The 19,139-nt window shown below is 39.7% G+C and overlaps 1 long non-coding RNA gene across 2 annotated transcripts in view; it reads right to left on the minus strand.

Annotated features, from left to right (window-relative positions):
* Positions 1-19,139, minus strand: part of LOC103351421 (uncharacterized) — a 107,794-nt gene that overhangs the window by 12,098 nt on the left and 76,557 nt on the right. Inside the window, exon 3 of one of the 2 annotated variants that reach the window (XR_007911115.2) lies at positions 9,292-9,343. The exons of the other annotated variant lie outside the window; for it this stretch is intronic. This is a non-coding gene — a long non-coding RNA (uncharacterized lncRNA). The remainder of the gene's footprint in view (positions 1-9,291; positions 9,344-19,139) is intronic. 2 annotated transcript variants of the gene reach the window in all.

The following is a 19,139-nucleotide window of genomic DNA, read 5'->3' on the forward strand; positions in this document are numbered from 1 at the left end:
CACAGGGAAGTAGGACTGGGCCATGTAGTATGTTCATTACAAGGCTTTGAGAGTGGGGAACCCACAGCAATGGGCAGATTGGCAGTTTTCTCCAATCCATTGCATGTATGTTTCAGACACTCTGGTTGATGTTATACTTTCCGTAATAGACCCAACCCATAACAAAGATTGCAAAAGCTGGAGTCCTATTCCAAACATGAAATTTGACAAGTGTTAGGGTAAAGATGAAGATTTCTTTCAGGTTATGAGAAAAAAAGATCTGATCATCTAGCTTTATTGTTTTGGTGACCATTTTACTGCCACCCCTATAAAATGATAGCCCTATGGGATCAATTGCCTGGGTAGCCTTGAACCAACTGCATATCCAAACTCAAATGACTCCAGGCTCTAAATCCCACACCTGCTTAATGCATTTCTTGTTCACCAGTCTCCACTCTTGGAGATGTCTGCAGCTTCACTCTTCCTTGCTGTCCCCCTCATGTTAACTCAATCATTGAAAAGGTTCTTTATGCTACCTGTTACCGTTATCTCCTTTTTTTTTTTAAAGGAGTGAAATCAAGTTTTTCAGAGGCAAAAACTAGTGTCTAAGCTAATTGAGAAACTAGATAGATAGATAGATCAGAGTAGATTTAAATGCAGACTCTGGAGCCTATACACCTCTCAATCTCACTACACTGAGCAGTGCAATACACAAAGACAGGAACATCTCACAACAAATGAGTTCTCGGAATGTTAGGAACTTAGAAATATACCAGTGAGAAAGAGATTCAAACAGTTGTCTCCCTGCTTAGGCTTAAGTTTCCTCTTAGCCAATCCTCTTTAGAGATGTAACAAAGTTTTTAAATACTTGTCTTCTTGGATCAATGCAGAACATTAATTTGTATAACCATCCAAGAAAAGCTACCACTGTTTGGTGTGTTTGCTTCAGGTTAGGGACATTTAGGGCTGTTTCACTGAACTTTAGACTAATTGGAACTGATTGGCCATCTTCAAAACCTACATTTTTATTCTGAAGTAATTATCACATTTACAAAAAGGAAGGAGTACGACATGGCTTATTGGCTTCTGATGATAAGTTTATTTAAAGACTTTGATATTTTGCTGAAGAGATTTATTACTCTTATTGACAATGCCCAGTACTATTTTGGCCCTACCTAAAATTTCTAAGTCCCTGCTCCCTTCTAAATGGAGGTACTATTAGCCTATCAGACCACTTATTCTATGTTCTAGAATAATGATGTACTGTCCAATTTTAAAAGTGAAAATTAAAGCCTCTAAACAAGTAGAATACTATGATAGAAAATGGAACACTTACCATTTTTATAAAGATCTAAAATTATTTCTAGCTACCTCAGTTTTAGGTAGGCTTTGATAATCTTTTAAATCACTACTGACAAAAAGCACATTAACAGCAAACACTTTTATGTAGAAGTTAAGAAAATAAGGTGCATTTCATTTTTGGTTGGCCCCATTCCCTTCTCAAAAAGGTACTCTGAACACGACTCAGGCAAGTTTTCTCTAAAGTACCAAGTAGGCTAAGCAGAAGAACTGAAAGCAGGCTCTTAACTTCATTCTAAAATCAAAGTTATTATCTGTTCTTCACACTCTTTCAGCCAACTTCTGTTTCTAGGGAAGACTGTTAGGTTTCCTATACGTGTCTGTCCCAAAACACGCACGCACATTGTTCCATATATTGCTGCTACTTAGAAAAATGTAGTTGCTTAAGCTGAGAACCACTTTCTTATAATAACTCCTACTTCTGTGGACAAGACTGAGGCAGTCCTTGGCTCAGTGATGCTTCTGTTCCATATGGCACTGGTAGAAGTCTCTTCTAATATACCGCTAGTTTACAGTACTTGGAATGGCTCACTCGCATGTTTGACACCTTGGATTATCATGGCTGGAAGGCTTGGCTCAACAGGAATGGCAGGTGAGAGCCTACATGTGGCCTTTCCAGCAGGGCAATGTCAGGGAGTCAGACATCACAGGTGCTGGCCTAAGACTCAGACAATTTACTAGTGAATGATGGAGTCATTTGTGGTCTTACATTTTCTAGACATGGAAGTCGAGTAATGTCATCTGTGTCACACTGAGTTAGTTGAAGTGTAAAATCTATCTATATGCCATACCATAGGCCACACTCACTATTAGTAAGAGTATCAAAGTATAAATGGCTATCCTTTGAAATTGCTGCATTCATGTATTTACATTACTTTTTATTCCAAATCCAAAGATAGGGGAAAAAGACTTATGTCCCAGGACAGGAGTCCAAGTTTGCATTTTTATCCAACCTTTTACCTTCAAAATGACTTTTCCTTATCTGTTCCATTGTCCTTAGCCATAATTCTTCTTTGTGTTGTAGCTTAAGGTCTAGGCTTAACCTGGCACTGTTGATTTTGGACTTTCACACTAGTTGAAACATTTGTGTTTTTGCCTCAATGTCCTTATTCTAAGAAGGAAAATGAAAATTCATACCCTTTCTCACATGTTTAAGGACCAAGAAAATATTTGTCCAAATTCAATATGTATTACTATATTTATTACTTTCATTAGATCAAAATTGTATCATGTAAATAATTTAAATGGACTTTAAATTTTTCTGCCCCCACATTTTAGTTGCTGTTAATCAACCTAGTCACGTCTAGAGGAAGTTACAAAACTACCCTTCTCACATTTACATTTCATTTAATGGAATATGCTCTTTACTTTTCCTTCTCTGATGTTTTTCTTATTTCACATTTGTCTGGCACTATGTGATGTCAGGGCAGTTTTATGCCGATTGTGATGAAAAGTATCCGTTATACATCCCAAGCTGAAATTTGAGCAGTTTTGCCTGATAATTCTCAGCAATCTCGAGTGCATAGAAGGCAGGTAGGAAAGATTATAGGCTAATGAAATATTGGTATTCTCCCAACTGTTATCAAAATCCATCTGCAGAATGGGATTGGGGGGCAAGGTGCAAGTTGTAGAGTACTTCTGCAAGGAAGTTGGCTTCTCTGGCCCCAGTTCAAGTATACTCAACTAACATGGGATTAACCATTAGGGACCCATCAGGCTTTCCTGTAATGTTAAGATCCTAAGTTTTTGTTTTTTTTTTTAAGATTGATTTTATTTATTTGAAAGAGTTACAGAGAGGGGTAGAGACAGAGAGAGAGGTCTTTCATCCACTGGTTCACTCCCCATTTAGCCACAATGGCCAGAGCTGAAGCCAGGAGCTTCTTCCAAGTCTCCCACGTGGGTGCAGGTCTTCTACTGCTTTCCCAGGCCATAGCAGAGAGCTGGATCAGAAGAGGAGCAGCCAGGACTAGAACCAGCACCCATAAGGGATGCCGGTGCTTCAGGCCACGGATTTAACCCACAGGGCTTTAACGCCACAGCGTCGGCCCCAAGATCATAAGTTTTGACATGAGCCAAACTTGAGCATAAATTTTGGCTCCACCAGTTAATGGTTATATTACCTTATGTAAGCTGTTTTCTCAGCTCCATAGGATTGTTCCATGATTCATTGTGATCTATCACTTAGAAACGAACATGGCACTAAGAATACACTCCAAACCGCGGCTGGTGGGAGGATACCACTGTTCTTCCTCGCTGTGATTGTAGTGATAGTGCAGATATGTAATAGGTGAAGATCTTCTTCCAGGACACCAGGTAGTTCCATATTTCATTTAGCTCCATATAAGCCTAGTTCTGTACAGGTCGAGTCACCCAGTATTCCCAGGGGCCTCCTGAAATTCCTCCGAAGGCCTGTCCTGCAGAGAGCTTTCCTCCTCCCTGCATCAGCCTGAGCACAGGAGACTGTCCTTGCATTAGATCGGCGCCTTGATCAGTAAAGCCAAATTTGATCATCAGCTAATTCTGCAAGACTGTCCCCCCAGAGACTGCTTGACTGATCTCTTCCAAGAAAGGACCCATCTTGTTTTCTGCAGAAAACAGCTTATTCATAATTGACAAGATCCAAGGACATCTCTATCCTCCACCATCGTAATTTAATGAAAAACCTTGTTCACTACAACATCAGCTCTCAGAATGGCTATTGATTCCAACTTTCACTCAGGGGCAAACTAATTTCCTTTAAATAGGAATTTTATTGTGAAAAACTGAGATGTACACAAACATTTCTCTTCCTGGTTCATCTAAAGTATGATACCACAATTGCTTATAGCAACCAGACATTGACAACTTAAGCATCAGCAAACCAAGGAAATATTTTTTGTGAAACTTCTGCAGAGGCTAAAGTGGGCAGATACCAAGCTCTTTGGCTCCAAATTGGAACCCACATCTTCCTGCCCCTGCCTGATTTAACGTTTGACTCAGCAAGAAAAGATAGAGGCAAAGTTTAGTTAACTTCTGCATAGCTAGCATTAGTAGAGCCACTGACAGAACTAAGAAGCCAAATATTTTCCCTTAAGTGGATACTTAGCTAAGAAATCAAGTGTTTCAGTCTATTGCAGCACATCACATTACAACAAATTTACCCACTTTTAAAAAATGTCCGCCCCCCCCCCCTTTTTTTTTAGCAAACAGTCCTGAAAGATATTCAGACAGAGAGAAATTGAGTTTTCTGCTTAGCGTCATAATAAGGCTGAAACCAAAGTCACATCCCTGTCTGGAGACATTTCCAATTTAAGCTGATTTTGGCATTTTTATTTGACAGAGTTAGACAGTGAGAGAGATAGATAGACAGAGAGAAAGGTCGTCCTTCTGTTGGTTCACTCCCCAAATGGCTGCCACAGCCGGCACTGTGCCGATCCAAAGCCAGGAGCCAGGTGCTTCCTCCTGGTCTCCCATGTGGGTTCAGGGCCCAAGCACTTGGGCCATCCTCTACTGCCCTCCCGGGCCACAGCAGAGAGCTGGACTGGAAGAGGGGCAACCGAGACTAGAACCCGGTGCCCATATGGGATGCCAGCTCCACAGACGGAGGATTAACCAAGTGAGCCATGGCGCCAGCCCCCAAATGTTAATTCTTGTAGCTTTAGGAATGAGATTCCGTTTACCTTGGTGACCATCACCAATTCCTAAAGGCCACTCTCCATCTTAAAAGCCAGCATAAGAATTTCCTGTATGTTAAATCCTTTTCATACTTCCAATCCCTTATTATTTTTTGTCTGATCTTCAAACTTAGCACCCCTGTGCTTTGGGTCACATTTATCCAGATGGTCTTTCCATTTCCAGACCGACTGATTGGCTACCTTAATTCTATCTGCCAATGGCCTTCATGTCATTACCTACATTGCAGTTCGAGTATCTGGCAGGTACATGGGTACCAAGTATCAAGAATATTTGGGGTGACCTTACAATTCTGCCTTCCAAACCAGGGATCCAGGTTATCTGAATGCCAATTCAGGTTGGGTGGAGAACTCTGGAGGAAGTAAAAGCTTCAGAGCTTTCATCAATGTTACTGATAACTTCTATTTCAGAGATTAAAGAACCACTAGCATCTCACTTGAGTGGTCATGAAACATATTGTACACACACTTCAGACAAATTTTGAACCAAATCAAAGCAAGAGAATTGCTTTCAAAATCTAATTACCTTGTGGACTAGAAGTCAATGGCACCACAATTCAGTGATTAGTAGCAACACTAGTTAACATAGTTGTGTACTTTTTTCCATTTGATTTCCATTATCTTACTTTGTCTTCCTTTAAAGAAGTGCTACATGAGATGGTTTGTGTTAAAGTAGTGTACTCCAAAGGCCAGTGCTAACACCCACTTAGGGAGAATGGAAGTGAATTTCAAGATTGCAAATTCATGTTCTGTGTCCTTATAATTTAAGGAGTAAGAATCTCTTTGTTTTAGAAAACTGCACAAATACATTTCAAGCATTTTGTGTATTATTTCACTTATTTAAAGTAAATAAAGTCTTCCCTCTGCTGGTTCATCCCTTCAGTGGCTGCAACAGCCAGGGCTTAGCCAGGCTAAAACTAAGAGTTCCATCTCAGTCTTCTGTATGGATAGCAATGACTCAAGTACCTGGGCCACTAGCTGTTGCCTCCTAGGATGTACACAGGAGGCTGGAATCTGAAGCAGAACAGGGACTTGAACCCAGGCACTCTAATATGGGGTGAAGGCACCCTGAACATCATCTTAACCATTGCACCCAACAGTTCCCCAGAAATTTGCATTTTCTAAAAACTTCAAATGTAATTCATTTGAATAGAGAAATACTGGTATTTTCTTTCTGATGCGAAATTGATTCTTTCGAATTCTAACTCTACCCTTCACTAGCTCTTCTGTACGGGCTATAATTTTTTTTTTTTTTTTTTTGATGGGCAGAGTTAGACAGTGAGAGAGAAAGACAGAGAGAAAGGTCTTCCTTCTGTTGGTTCACCCCCTAAATGGCCACTACGGCCGGCGTGCTGTGCTGATCGGAAGCCAGGAGCCAGGTTCTTCCTCCTGGTCTCCCCCATGCGGTGCAGGGCCCAAGCGCTTGGACCATCCTGCACTGCCTTCCCAGGCCACAGCAGAGAGCTGGACTGGAAGAGGAGCAACCCAACCGGGACAAAACCGGAGGGCTATAATATGTCTTGGGGTAAGTTTACAAAGAACACACTATGCATAGTTGAGGGTTTTTTTTCCCTTGGAAAGGCATGTCATTGGGAGGAATTGTCCCCTGCTTTCCTCCCAGGGAAGGCTTCTCCCTCTGTGTCCCCATAAACCTTGGGAAGTTGCCCTGGTATAATATGATAATATGGATTAAAATCTGTAATTTTCTATTTCTAAGACTGTCAATCATTAGGTTCTTCTATTAAGTTACATTCTCCAGTTTTATCCATTTTCTAATAAAGCCAATGTTTTAAGCTCTAGTCTGATTCTTTGGCTGTGTTTCCAATTCACTGACACCTCAACAGGGCAGCACACTGTTGCTTGTGGAGCCTTTATCAGCCTTTATTTACTTCTCAATTCTCCTGCAAGTCTTCTCATCCTGAAAGAATGTTTAAAATTTACAAAGAGCAACGTTTCCTTTGATCTATCTAGCTGCACTCATTCTTCCTAGTTGGAAAAAGCATCTACTTTGGTACTGAGAGCCTTATTTTTCCCCCATCGAGAGTGTAGAAATGTGAGCATTATCCTATAAATCAAACTCATTCCTCTGCCAACTCGTCTTTCTCCAACCTACACTCCTAGGACAGGCAGATAGTCAGCTCTTTCCAAAAGTTTCTCTCAGGTAGTGGTTTATATTTTTGTTCTCAATCACTGTGTTGTGAGCTCCTTCAAACTAAAAATTGTGTTTTCTTTTCAGCTTATTTTTTATCATCTAGCACAATGCCAGGCAGAATATGTGTGTGATTAGTGTATATTCCTTGGGCTCTGTTTTTAATCATGTATGTCATATATAAAGTAATAGAAAAATTAAGAAGTTATCAAAAGAATTTAAGAATAATAGCACCATATTTACTGTTATATTTGAAAATCAGGGTGAGTAGAGTTTCATAGTCAAACAAGGCTTATTGAGCTTTTCTCAGTGTTATTTAAATATATAATATAAAAACCAAAATTTAAGATCTTAATTACACTCCAGTGGATTTACTAACATCAGTTCCAATTTAACTATAGAATACACTGGGTTTTCCTAAAACATGCACATATTTATTTAAAATTCAGAATTCAAATGGTTATCCCCAACCAGAGGTAGGCCCAAGCCAGAAGCTAGGAACTCCATCCAAGTCTGCTACTTAGATGGCACAACCCCAGGTACTTAAGCCATTCATTGTCTACTGCCTCCCAGGTGCATTAGCAGGATGTTGAGTGGCAAGTGCAGATTAGCTGGGCCTCAAACCTGGCACTCTGAAGTAGGACATGGGCATTCTAAGCTGTGGCTTAACCTATTGTGCCTGAACATTTTTCTGTATAAATGCTTCCTGAAGTTTGGAAACTGTTTCTTTTGTATTCTCATATCATATCAGAACTATTATGTTAAAATCACTAATTATATAATTATTTCCATAAACCTTTGAGATGACATTTTGCAGCAACTTCTTGGTTGTTTGATAGGGATTTCAAGTTTTAGTATATTTATCTACAATCTTTATAAATATACAGTTATTAACATTAATAAATTTGGAGTATAATTTAAAAAAAAAAACCTTGAGGTCAGAGTTACTCTGCAGAATTTATAAAGAATAGGTACAACATTAAGGCTCTGTGGAGAGAGAAGAGTAAGAGGTACACTCTAACTAGCGTTGCACTCACCAAGCTATTTTCTTTGCACTCTGTCCAGGGCTGCTCATTTTTCAGACTTTTCTCCTCACTCAAGCACTTGCTCATCTACAGGTGCACTGTTTTATAATTAGAACAAAGATACCTCCTTGGCCAGCAGTGGCCTTGACCAAGTTTTCCCAAAAGAAAGGGTCCTCAGCCTATGGATTTAAGTCTGTAGGGGGGCAGGTGAACAAAGATGACACTGGATAGTTTGGGTAAAAACAGTCTCTAAAGCTGCATATTTTTTCCTAATGTAACAGTTGAAGCATTCTACAATTGACCAGTCTACTTTTCTCTTTCTGGTCCATCTGAGAATTTCACTCATACCAAGTCATGTCAGCTACTATTTGTATGACGATTTTTCTTCTGCTTATCTGATCTACTTCCCCTCATTTATACAAATCACCCCCTCCCCATTTTTACAATTCAACTGTTCAGTACCTGACTTATTTGAACATCAGAAATTGAAAAACAGTACAAATGCTGATATTCTTACAACCATAAGTATCATGGCTAGTTTACCGTCCATTGCCTGACCCGTAAGTTTTTTTTTTTTTTAATTTATTTATTTGAAATTCAGAGTTACACAAAGAGAAGGAGAGGCAGACAAAGAGGTCTTCCATCGGCTGGTTCACTCCCCAGTTGCTGCAATGGCCAAAGCTGTGTTAATCCGAAGCCAGGAGCTTCCTCCGGGCCTCCAGCAGCCCAAGGACTTGGGCCATCTTCTACTGCTTCCCCAGGCCGTAGCAGAGAGCTGGATCAGAAGTAGAGCAGCCGGGACTCAAACCCCCACCCATATGGGATGCTGGCACTGCAGGAGGCAACTTTACCCTCTTTGCCACAACACAGCAGCGACCTACAAGTTTCTTATCTCCTACCAGCCTATGTGATAATCTGGCCAATTTGGTTTGCAGGCCACGTAAAACCCTTAAAGTTTTAGACATTTTGGGAATGTTGCCCGGGTTATTTTAACTCTTAGTTAGAAATGGCGTTTTACTTTACCACATGATATTTGTATTTTAAAACTTTATTGTATAGCAGTTGTTCTTCAGGGTTTGGAACTACATTCATTCATTCATTCACTTACATTCAGAGAGGTCTTGTGGAAGTCTCTTGACCTCTCCTCGGTTTCATCATGTCTGAAATCATAATGGGAAAACTAGATATTACTCGTGGTCAGGACAAATTAATAGGCTCATCATTTATCAATGTGCTGCAACAGCTCATTTTGTGGTTGCCATTTTGTACTGTTATTTGTGTATATAAACCTTGTTTGGCCATTTTAATGATATATGATGGCAGGAATTTAAAAATATATTTAAAAACTATCTCCCCTCATCATACTTTGGATTAATATTTATTGAGCACCTATTGTATTTCAACACCTTGGGACATGACCTGTACCACAGAAATCCCCAGAAGCATACCCATAAACAGAGTTTGGAAAGTACTGACACCTGTATATATGGCCACATACGAGAAGCTCTGTGTGCACAGGACAACCACACTGGATAAATTCAGGAAAATTAACACATAAATAAAAAATAAAATAAAACAGCCATTATGCTGTTCCTGCCTATAGTGCCCCTTAAGTAGTATTCAGGAATGGATGACAGGAAAATTGAGTGACTTGGAGACAATGCCTCCCTTGAGGGATTATAGCAGTCAGTGTTTTCTGCCTTCCTGAGGGCCCATGGTCGCCCAGGTTGTCATTGTGATGTAGGCAGGCAGCTAGGATAAAGAGGATCAGATTTGTAAACTGGAGACCATGCCTTCACCAAGTCTCTGTGTGATCTCATGCCCCTACCTGACCTCACCTGGACACCCAGCTGCCAATCACACTATATAACCACTCCCTCTTTAGGGATAAATAAAAGGCCTGGAATATAATGGGCCCACTCTCTGTTGCCCTGCACCTTTGAGACGCATGGCCTGTTGGCCTGCTTTCTGCTTTTGCTTTGCTGCCACTTTAGGCCACCTGTGGCTGCTCATAACCATACGCTTGCTCCACACGGCTCACTGCTGACCTGCTCTCTGCTTGGCATGGACTCTACTTAGCTCCTAGACTCCTTTGTCCCCCAAATAAAGCTCTCAGTCTCCTGTGCATTCCTCTCATTGAATAAAAAGCTTAAAAATTCACCATGTTGTCTGGCCTATTTGAGCCAGTATTCAGAATTATTCTCTGAATAAGCAGAAAGGATTATTAATATTGAAAATTATTAATAAGCAGTCTGATATCAATTGTGGTTTCTAAGTAAATGCCTTTCCTAATAAGAAAACAAAAACCATGTGATATGATTAACATTCCCTTCAACATCCACCCTAATGAGAAAAAGTTTGTAAATAAATTCATAAATATTTTAGCTGAGTCAAATACTTTTCTTTGGTGCATATTCAGATAAAAGCTAGGCAGTAAGCCCCTTGTGCTTTAATTACTAGATCATATTAAGATAAAGCAATTTAATTGCAATTAATGCTATAATAATTTATTCATAAAGTGCCAGTTTATACATTTCCTATAATCCATTACTTCCAGTCTGGAAATATGTGTGTCCCATTGAGTTATAAAATTCAAGGTCATTAACCTACAATTTTGCTAGCTATCATGCTTTTAGAATGCACTCTGTTTGCTCTTTGCTTGGAATTAAATTGTTGAGCTCTCTTAGGTCCTTTAGTGATTCAGTTTCTGTATGATTATCTAAAGCCTGTCATTATTGCTAATTAAACAGGTGTGACGTGCTCAGAGAGCAGTGGGCTCTCCTTGAGCATCTACTAGAGGTCCCAAAATGGCTGAGTCCTCCGTAGCTTGCATTGTTCCTTACAGTTAACTCCAGTCATTAATGGTTTTGACATTATAGTACTCACCTACGTGTTCTGGATTATGAAGGTTTGGGGGCCTTTACAGAGCGCATTGGGCACATGACAAAGTACACTCACGTAGATACCTTTATCGTTTGTGAGTCAAGTATAATACCTACTTTTGAGTAGTCAAGAATGATCAACTGAACATGTCAGTGATGAATCTCAAGTTGGGAATGAGACTTCCCTAGCAAATATTTTGCACAGAGAACAACCTAGGTTTGCTCAGCACAGAATGCATGTACTCCCTTGCCCAGGACAGTCATCTTTATCTCTGTGTTTGCCAGGGCTGGTTGATGGCTATTGAGTTCCTCCATGGACTCAGGCAAATTCCCCACCTCTTCAAGACAGGTTCTTCAGGCTGAGCATTCCTATCCTAAAATTTGAGTGCTGGGACCGGTGCTGTGGCATAGCAGCAGGTAAGGCTATTGCCTGCAGTGCCAGCATCGCATACAGGCACTGGTTTGAGTCCCGGCTACTCTACTTCAGATCCAGCTCTCTTCCATGGCCTGCGAAAGCAGTACAAGATGGCCCAAGTCCTTGGGCCCCTGCACCTGCATGGGAAATCCAGAAGCTGCTCCTGGCTCCAGATCGGCAGAGCTCCAGCTGTTGTAGCCAATTAGGGAGTGACCCAGTGGATAGAAGACCTCTCTGCCTCTCCTTCTGACTAAAAAAAAAAAAAAAAAAATGAGTGCTGACAGGATATTATAAATGGAAAATTATCTTCAGGCCATGTGCATAAGATATGATACATATGTTTTAAGAGTGAGGTCTCATCCCCAAAATAGCTCACTATATATATGCAAATATTTCCAAATCCAAAACACTTGTGATACCAAGCATTTTAGACAAAGAATAGTCAACCAGCATTATCACAGTCATTTTATATAGAGGGAGAAACTCGGACTTAAGGTTACTTGCCCAAAACAGAAGGCATGTAATTCAAACTTCGGTGTCTAGGATCTGAAACTTCAGAGCCCATGACATCCAATTTTTCACTTTTGCAGTAACTTGTGCGGAACTACCCATCAATACTCCAGGAAGTAGTTATGCCATTTAAGAATTAATTGCATTTTGCCTGTTTTTCTGTTATCTCTTCTTATTTTCTACTAAGCACAGAATTTCCTGAACAGTAGAGAAGAAATGCAAAGCAGTATGTTGTGTCATGGAGATCTCCTCTTCAGTACTAATGTAGCCACTCTATCCGGTAATCCAGCTTCAATGAATATTAGTGCTGAGGGATCCCAAGTGAGTCTCTCCTAAGAAACTATCTTTGAGAAAGCTAACTAACTTTGAAGAAGAACCCAAGAGTGATAAGTCTTTTCAGAGCCCTTAGATATAACTATAGTTTATAAGACATAAGAATATCCTCCACTTAATTCACTAAAATGAAATCAGTCTTTGAGAACAAGTTTTACTACTATCATAAGCCAACTCATTGAAGAGAGAAGTCTTGAATGGGAAGTTAGTGCACAGTGACTTGTTAATTTAACAGTTAACATTCTTATGTATGATGTCAGTGAACACCTGAGGCTCTTGACATGAGCTACCTAGGCTATGGAAGCCTTCCGAATCCACAAACTCCTTCAGTATTTGGCTAAGGCCATAATCAAAGTGGAAGTTCTCTCCTCCCTTCAGAGAAAAGTATATTCTTCGATGACCACTTCTTTCCACTAGGGTCTCTCCCACAGAGGTCCTTCATGGAGAACACTTTTTGCCACAGTGTCTTTGATTTCCATGCCCAAATATTCTCATGGGCTTTTCAGCCATACCAAAATGCCTTAAGTGCCAATTCTGAGATCAGAGTGCTACCTAAAACTATTGTCATTCTATGAGTCTGCTGTGTGGACTGCTTCATATACTGGAGCATTCACTCCTTTTTAATTCTATTATTATGACCAGACATTTGATCCTACCCCTATGTTCTTTAATGCCTAAAATGTTATTTTTACCACCCAGATTAAGGGGATTTGTAAATTAAGCCTCAGAAAAGGTTTACTACTATTGAAAAAAATTTTTTTGAAAGACAGAGTTACAGAGAGAGGTAGAGTCAGAGAGGTCTTCCATCTGCTGGTTCACTCCCCAGATGGCTACAACAGCCGGAGCTGTACCAATCTGAAGCCAGGAGCTTCTTCTGGGTCTCCTACATGGGTGCAGGAGCCCAAGGACTTGGGCAATCTTTTACTGCTTCCCCAGGTCATGGCAGAGAGCTGTATCAGAAGTGGAGCAGCCGGGTCTCGAACCGGTACCCATATGGGATGCTGGCACTTCAGGCCAAGGCATTAACCTGCTGTGCCACAGTGCTGGCCCTGAAATTTTTTTCCTTTTTATAATAATACTGGTGGTCTATTGAACCGTAGGCTAACAATAGTTAACAATAACATTGCATTTTTCTAAATAGCTAGAAGACTTTTGAATGCTCACACTACAAAGAAATCTTGAATATGAGATGATGGGTGCTCATTATCCTAATCTGATCATTAAAATATATGCATGTAACAAAATTACATTATACACCATAATATGTACAATAAAAACATAATCTACTAGAAATCATAAGTTGAATATAGACTTTAGATAAAAAAGGAAACTATCTTTGGCCAAAGGGAGCCACTTCACCCAAGTTCACATTCCCTCACAAAGGCATCCCTCCCCCATCTAATGACAAGTTGTTGTACGGATACCCAAGTCTACCTTTGTCTAAGATCTCTTTGAAGACAATTACCAAGAGCTTCCTATATGACTCTGAGGCTTCTTTTATGACTTGATCAGTTGAACTTCTGTCCTTATGCTTGTATCCCTTACTCCTATATGAGTTATTACTGGGCATGTTCCCAAATGAGACATACCTTTGCCAATTTGCATCTGAAGGCTATTTTCCAGGGAATTTGACATTGACACGTGGGGTCAGAAGCAGTATTAGGGAACACAATAGAATGGTGTTTGGGAGAAGCATGACTCACCAGCTGGCAGTAAGAACTCTATCATTGTGGGAGAGTGTTGATGAACAGTCCTTGCCATGCCTATTCAGAACATATGTTTAACTTCACACTTGGACCAGTGGTGAAATGGATGGGATACTTGTGAAAAGGAATGTACCAGCAAGTTTAATTTCTTTGGTGCTGAAGAAGTGCAAGAAAGTAGTCAATATGATAATAGTATGGTTTTATCTAGAGTTTATCAGTGTATTGAAGAAACAGAATGATTTGCTGAGGCCTATTCAACAGTTTAAGAATAAGTGTAATAAGCTATGAAATTAGGACATAAAATACTGATTAGATTTGTTACTCAAATTAAATGGGGAACAGAAGTACAGAGGACTGACTTCTCCAACAGGCAGACCCATGACTACAAAGCAGTAGTGAGATCCTAAGAATTGGGATGGAGTAACATGGGTGGATAAACTCAAAAATATTGAATTCACAAAAGATCGTATGAGTATGTACATCAGAGTAACAATCAGGGAAGTCTATTTTTTACAGGTATATAAAAAAGTTAATACAATATGATTGATAGTGTCAAGATGATGGGCAATCAATAGGAGTATTAGCCAACCTATACTTTGAAAAGAAAACAAATATAATCACAAAGCTAAGGGATATCACTTAAAATCATAATTATTCTTTGGCTTCACATTTATCTGGATAGAAAAATACTTCTTGTGAGTATTATATTAAAAGAGTAATGACACAGATGCTATTTATTTCTTAGCCTAAATCATGACGTCATCTAGCTTTAACTACTCATACTGATGTCTCTCAAACCTACCACTTTCATAAGCTTTGACAGCAGTAGATAAAAATGATACATATGCAAGGCTGGATATGAATATAGGCTGCTCATATACTCATGCCATCTTGCACCTTTGCTATACTTTCCCCTAATCCTGATAACACCCATGTCAACAAAAACACTGATCTTTATGGCTAAGATAGTTCATTTTCAGCATGCACCAACATTATGAACAATAAATGTAGTACAGACACTCAATAGTGGCTCAGAAAGACAACCGGGAAAAAATATTCCACCATGTAAGATTTCAAGCCATGTGTCTCTTAATCCTATTCTGAGTATACAAGTGTGGCCTGCAATCTAAGTATATAAAAGTTTGGACTAAATGGCTTGACTTGGTAGGTAAAGGGATGTGAAAGAATAAAGATGGAGGCCCAGAAGCAAGGAAGTCTAGGTAAGAGCACAGTGATACACCAAGTGGATTGGATAAGAAAAAATTGGAGATCATTGCATCACCTCCTGATAGCATTCCAGAATTCATCTACCAGAGAGAAGTCATTAAAAATCACGTCGACAAAATGGCAGCTGGTTTACCATACTAGTGCTGGCATAAAGGCCGTATGGATGGGGTACCTATAATGGCAGGAACGGAGACTACGTACAGGTCTACTAGCATGGGCTTGCACTTTCCAGAGCTCATCCTGCTATTGCCACAGCGCAATGTCTGATTTCCAACAGAAGCATGCAAGGAGCTTTGGTATCAGACCATCCAAGGAAGTCAGCCACCTATTTGGTGGCAAATGGACTATATTGGAACCCTTCCATCCTGGAATATTTATCAATTTGTCTTTGTTGGATTTGATACGTATTGCAAGTATGGTTTGTGTTTCACTGCTCCCAGAGCTTTAGAACAGTCATCCAGAACTCTTAGAGCAATAATCCTTTTGTGATGTTCTATATCCTAAAGGCTGAATACAAAAAGCTAGAGTGCTTTGTAGATGTAGTAGTGGTCCTAATTGCCATCAGTCTCAGGGATCCAGTGGGGCTATTTGTGTTTCCCATCTACACATTTTTTAACAGATCTGGAGCTTCTAATAATCCTACTTTGCATTGTTGCTGTAAGCGAACAATTAAGCACAATGATTCCTGAAAATGGTTTTCACAGTGATCAACATTTTGTGAATGCATAATTTAATGTTATCATTTAGGTACTCTCTCAAACGAGGATAAAATCTCTCTACTATTTGGAGTTTATCTTGACATTGCAAATTATCGTTTAAATGGCAGAATAGTTCATTCACTTCAGTTTATATTTAAGTACCTAAATTTAGTTGACTAAAATCTACACCAAAATCAGAACTAAGAGCTGCATTTGTTAGCATGCTCACACTTTGCTGAAGAAAAGTCATGCAGAGACTAAACTGGGTCCCCTCGAAAATTCATTTCAGTGTCCTAACCTTCAGAATTTCAGAAAGCTAACAGATTTGGACATTAGGTATTTACGAATATAACTTACTTAACATGTCATTAGAATATGTGGCAGTTTAGTGACTGGCATGTTTGTCTAGAGAGAAAATGTGAGCAGATACATATACAGAGGAAAGATGTGAAGACAGGAAGAAGATGGCGGTCTACCAGAGAGGCCCGGCAAAATTTCAGTGCTGAGAAGGATTCCACTCTGCTGCCACTTTGATCTCAGACTTGTAGCCTCCAGGAGTATGAGAAAGTAAATTGTTATTGCTTAAGCTCCTCTATCTGTGGTAATTTGTGGTAATATGCCTAGCTAACTCACACAATTACCAGGACATTTCATCTTTTGGGATTCATTACAGACAGTTTTATTTTTCCTTTTATCTTCTGAGAGAAAACAGTGATGTGCTCCCTGTTAGGTGTACTTTAAGGAATCCAAGACTTCTAGGGATTATACTTTTTCAGGTGTAACAAAGATCCTCTTGACTAACTAGAGTTAAATACTGGGCCAACCAAGAGAATATGGAAGAACAAACAGTTTTCTCGATAGAGACAGACAGTATCTTCAATCAAATGATAGATCCTTTGATCTTGTTAATATATTCATGTTTAATGTTGTATAAAATTCAGTATAAAATTATACTTAATATTTTCACACGCAACTATGTAAATGTAATCTTATTGACTTTAAGTAGACTTGTAAATAGGTAACACAATGACCGGACATGAAGGGACCCAACTGTTTTTATTTTCTTCCAGCTAGGCTTTGCTCTGAATTTAGGGAAAGAGCATGGAAAATGGGGTTGATGTACAACATGTATTAAATTGACCTGGTCACTTCACCCACAATTTAGAGAAATGAGGCTAGCTGTTATGACCATTTCAGAAATGAGAAAATACAAGTTCAGAAATATTTTAAGTCTTCTAGAAGCCTGTAGGTAGATGACAGGTGCCACCACCTTCCCAGTCATGTTTTCCTTCCTGTCTCTGACCAGTGGGAACTAAGTGCTGCTGCCTCGGCTTTCATAGCAGAGGAACTGAAGCCCCAGCTCTAGCCCAGTATTTCCCTACTCAGGAAGATAAATAAGCTGCCTCCTGCTTGATGAGGGAGCCATTTTGCTGCAAATGTTTGCTTTCTTCCCAGGCAAAGAGAAAACACATTTCTAATCAAGTAACTTAACTTCATCAGTCTGTTTATCTTCTGAATGGCAATTTTCCTCTCCCTTTATTAACATGCAAACATTTTTTCTCATAGATGTGATTGATTTAATTGTTTTGATTTTACCATTACCATGGCAAAAGTCAGTATTTATTCATTCTTCTATTTGTTCAATCCACATAGGAGCTTGCTCTAGGCCAACTCTGTTCTTAGAGACACAGAGGAGCTGCAACCATTCTCTTTGCCCTTGCCAGTCTCTCATGAGCCAAACAGATGTGGAGACTAAAAGTGATCATGTAGGGAGGGTGTGTCATCATTGATATTTCTGTCTACTACAGTAAAGGAAAATTGGAGTGCAGCAGAGACCTCACAGGCGCAAATGGGCAGGAACATGGAACAGTAATGCTGCATCACTGGAGAGATCATGAATTGATGTCAAAAGTTTAGATTTTAACCAATAAGCAATGTGGGATCTTACAAGAACTTTATACAGACTATGTAAGAAATGGAGGTTAATCAGCCATCAATGAAGATAGTCATCTACCTATACTACCATTTTGACATCTAAAGAAAAGTTACCTTCATATAGGGGGCAAAGGGGTGATTTACTAGAGGCTTAGGAATTCATAATCGTGCTTTCAGAACACTTTTGAATTTATGTCTGACCACAGGCCAGCATATTTTAAATTAAAATGGTCGTAAAGAATCTAGGACACTTTACTGCCTCTCAGCATTTTGTAGCAGTGAAATGGATTATTTCCTTATCCTTCTGTCTAGCAGGTTTTGTCCTAGCCCAGCAGTCTGAATCTCCGTCTCTAGCTGGCTGAAAGTCTGACACGTTAACAACATTGCTTCAATTCCAATGTGGCTTCCAGGTCTACCACTGTGCGGTTTTGCAGATGGTTTCTTCCTAGCCTCTCACAGTATGTTTTTCTTATCACATGGCTCGACAAATAACTTCCCTAGGTCTTGTCTATAGTGTTGGCAGGACACCAGAATCACCTGGCAGGATTTACAGTTCCTAAAACCCAAGTGAGACAGGTCTCCAGATAATTCTGATGAGCAAGTTGCTTGGTTTGGGTGTGGTGAATCCCATGGGGTCCATGTGTTAGAAGCTTTGTCTCCAATGTGGTGTATGAGAGGTGCTGGAACTTCTATGAGACGCAGCCATGAGAGAGATTAAGGTAGTTCTTGTGTGACAGTTCATTCTCAGAGATTGTGATAAGAAGCTGATGGCACTGTGTGATTTCTTGCCTCTGTAAATACTGTGATGCCATCCACCATGAGGACCTTGGGGACCAAACCCATGGGGTAGCCCGATCTTGGACTTTTAGTCTCCAAATCTGTGAATATACCTCTTTTCGTTATTAAGTAGCTAGCCTCAGACATTTCATTACAGTTACAGTCATGGACTAATGCAGCCATGAAAGAGTAACTGCTATGTGGTCATCAGCCATGAATTTTTTGTTTTAAAGGCACACATTAGACTGTGTGCCTGCTATACATCTTTGAGCAGAATGAGAAAATGACTGGAATAACAATACAGATAGACAAAATGATTGGAATAATACAGATAACACCAGGTATCTCTTCTCTAGGAGGTGGCATTTTAGATTATGGTCCAAATCAAATGATTTTGAAAAGTTAAATGAAAAAACAAACCGTCATAGTAATAAGATGAGACAAGGGTACCTCAAAAGATATGTGGAAAATTG

The sequence above is a fragment of the Oryctolagus cuniculus genome, chromosome 15 (assembly GCF_964237555.1).
Source record: "Oryctolagus cuniculus chromosome 15, mOryCun1.1, whole genome shotgun sequence".
Taxonomy (NCBI): domain Eukaryota; kingdom Metazoa; phylum Chordata; class Mammalia; order Lagomorpha; family Leporidae; genus Oryctolagus; species Oryctolagus cuniculus.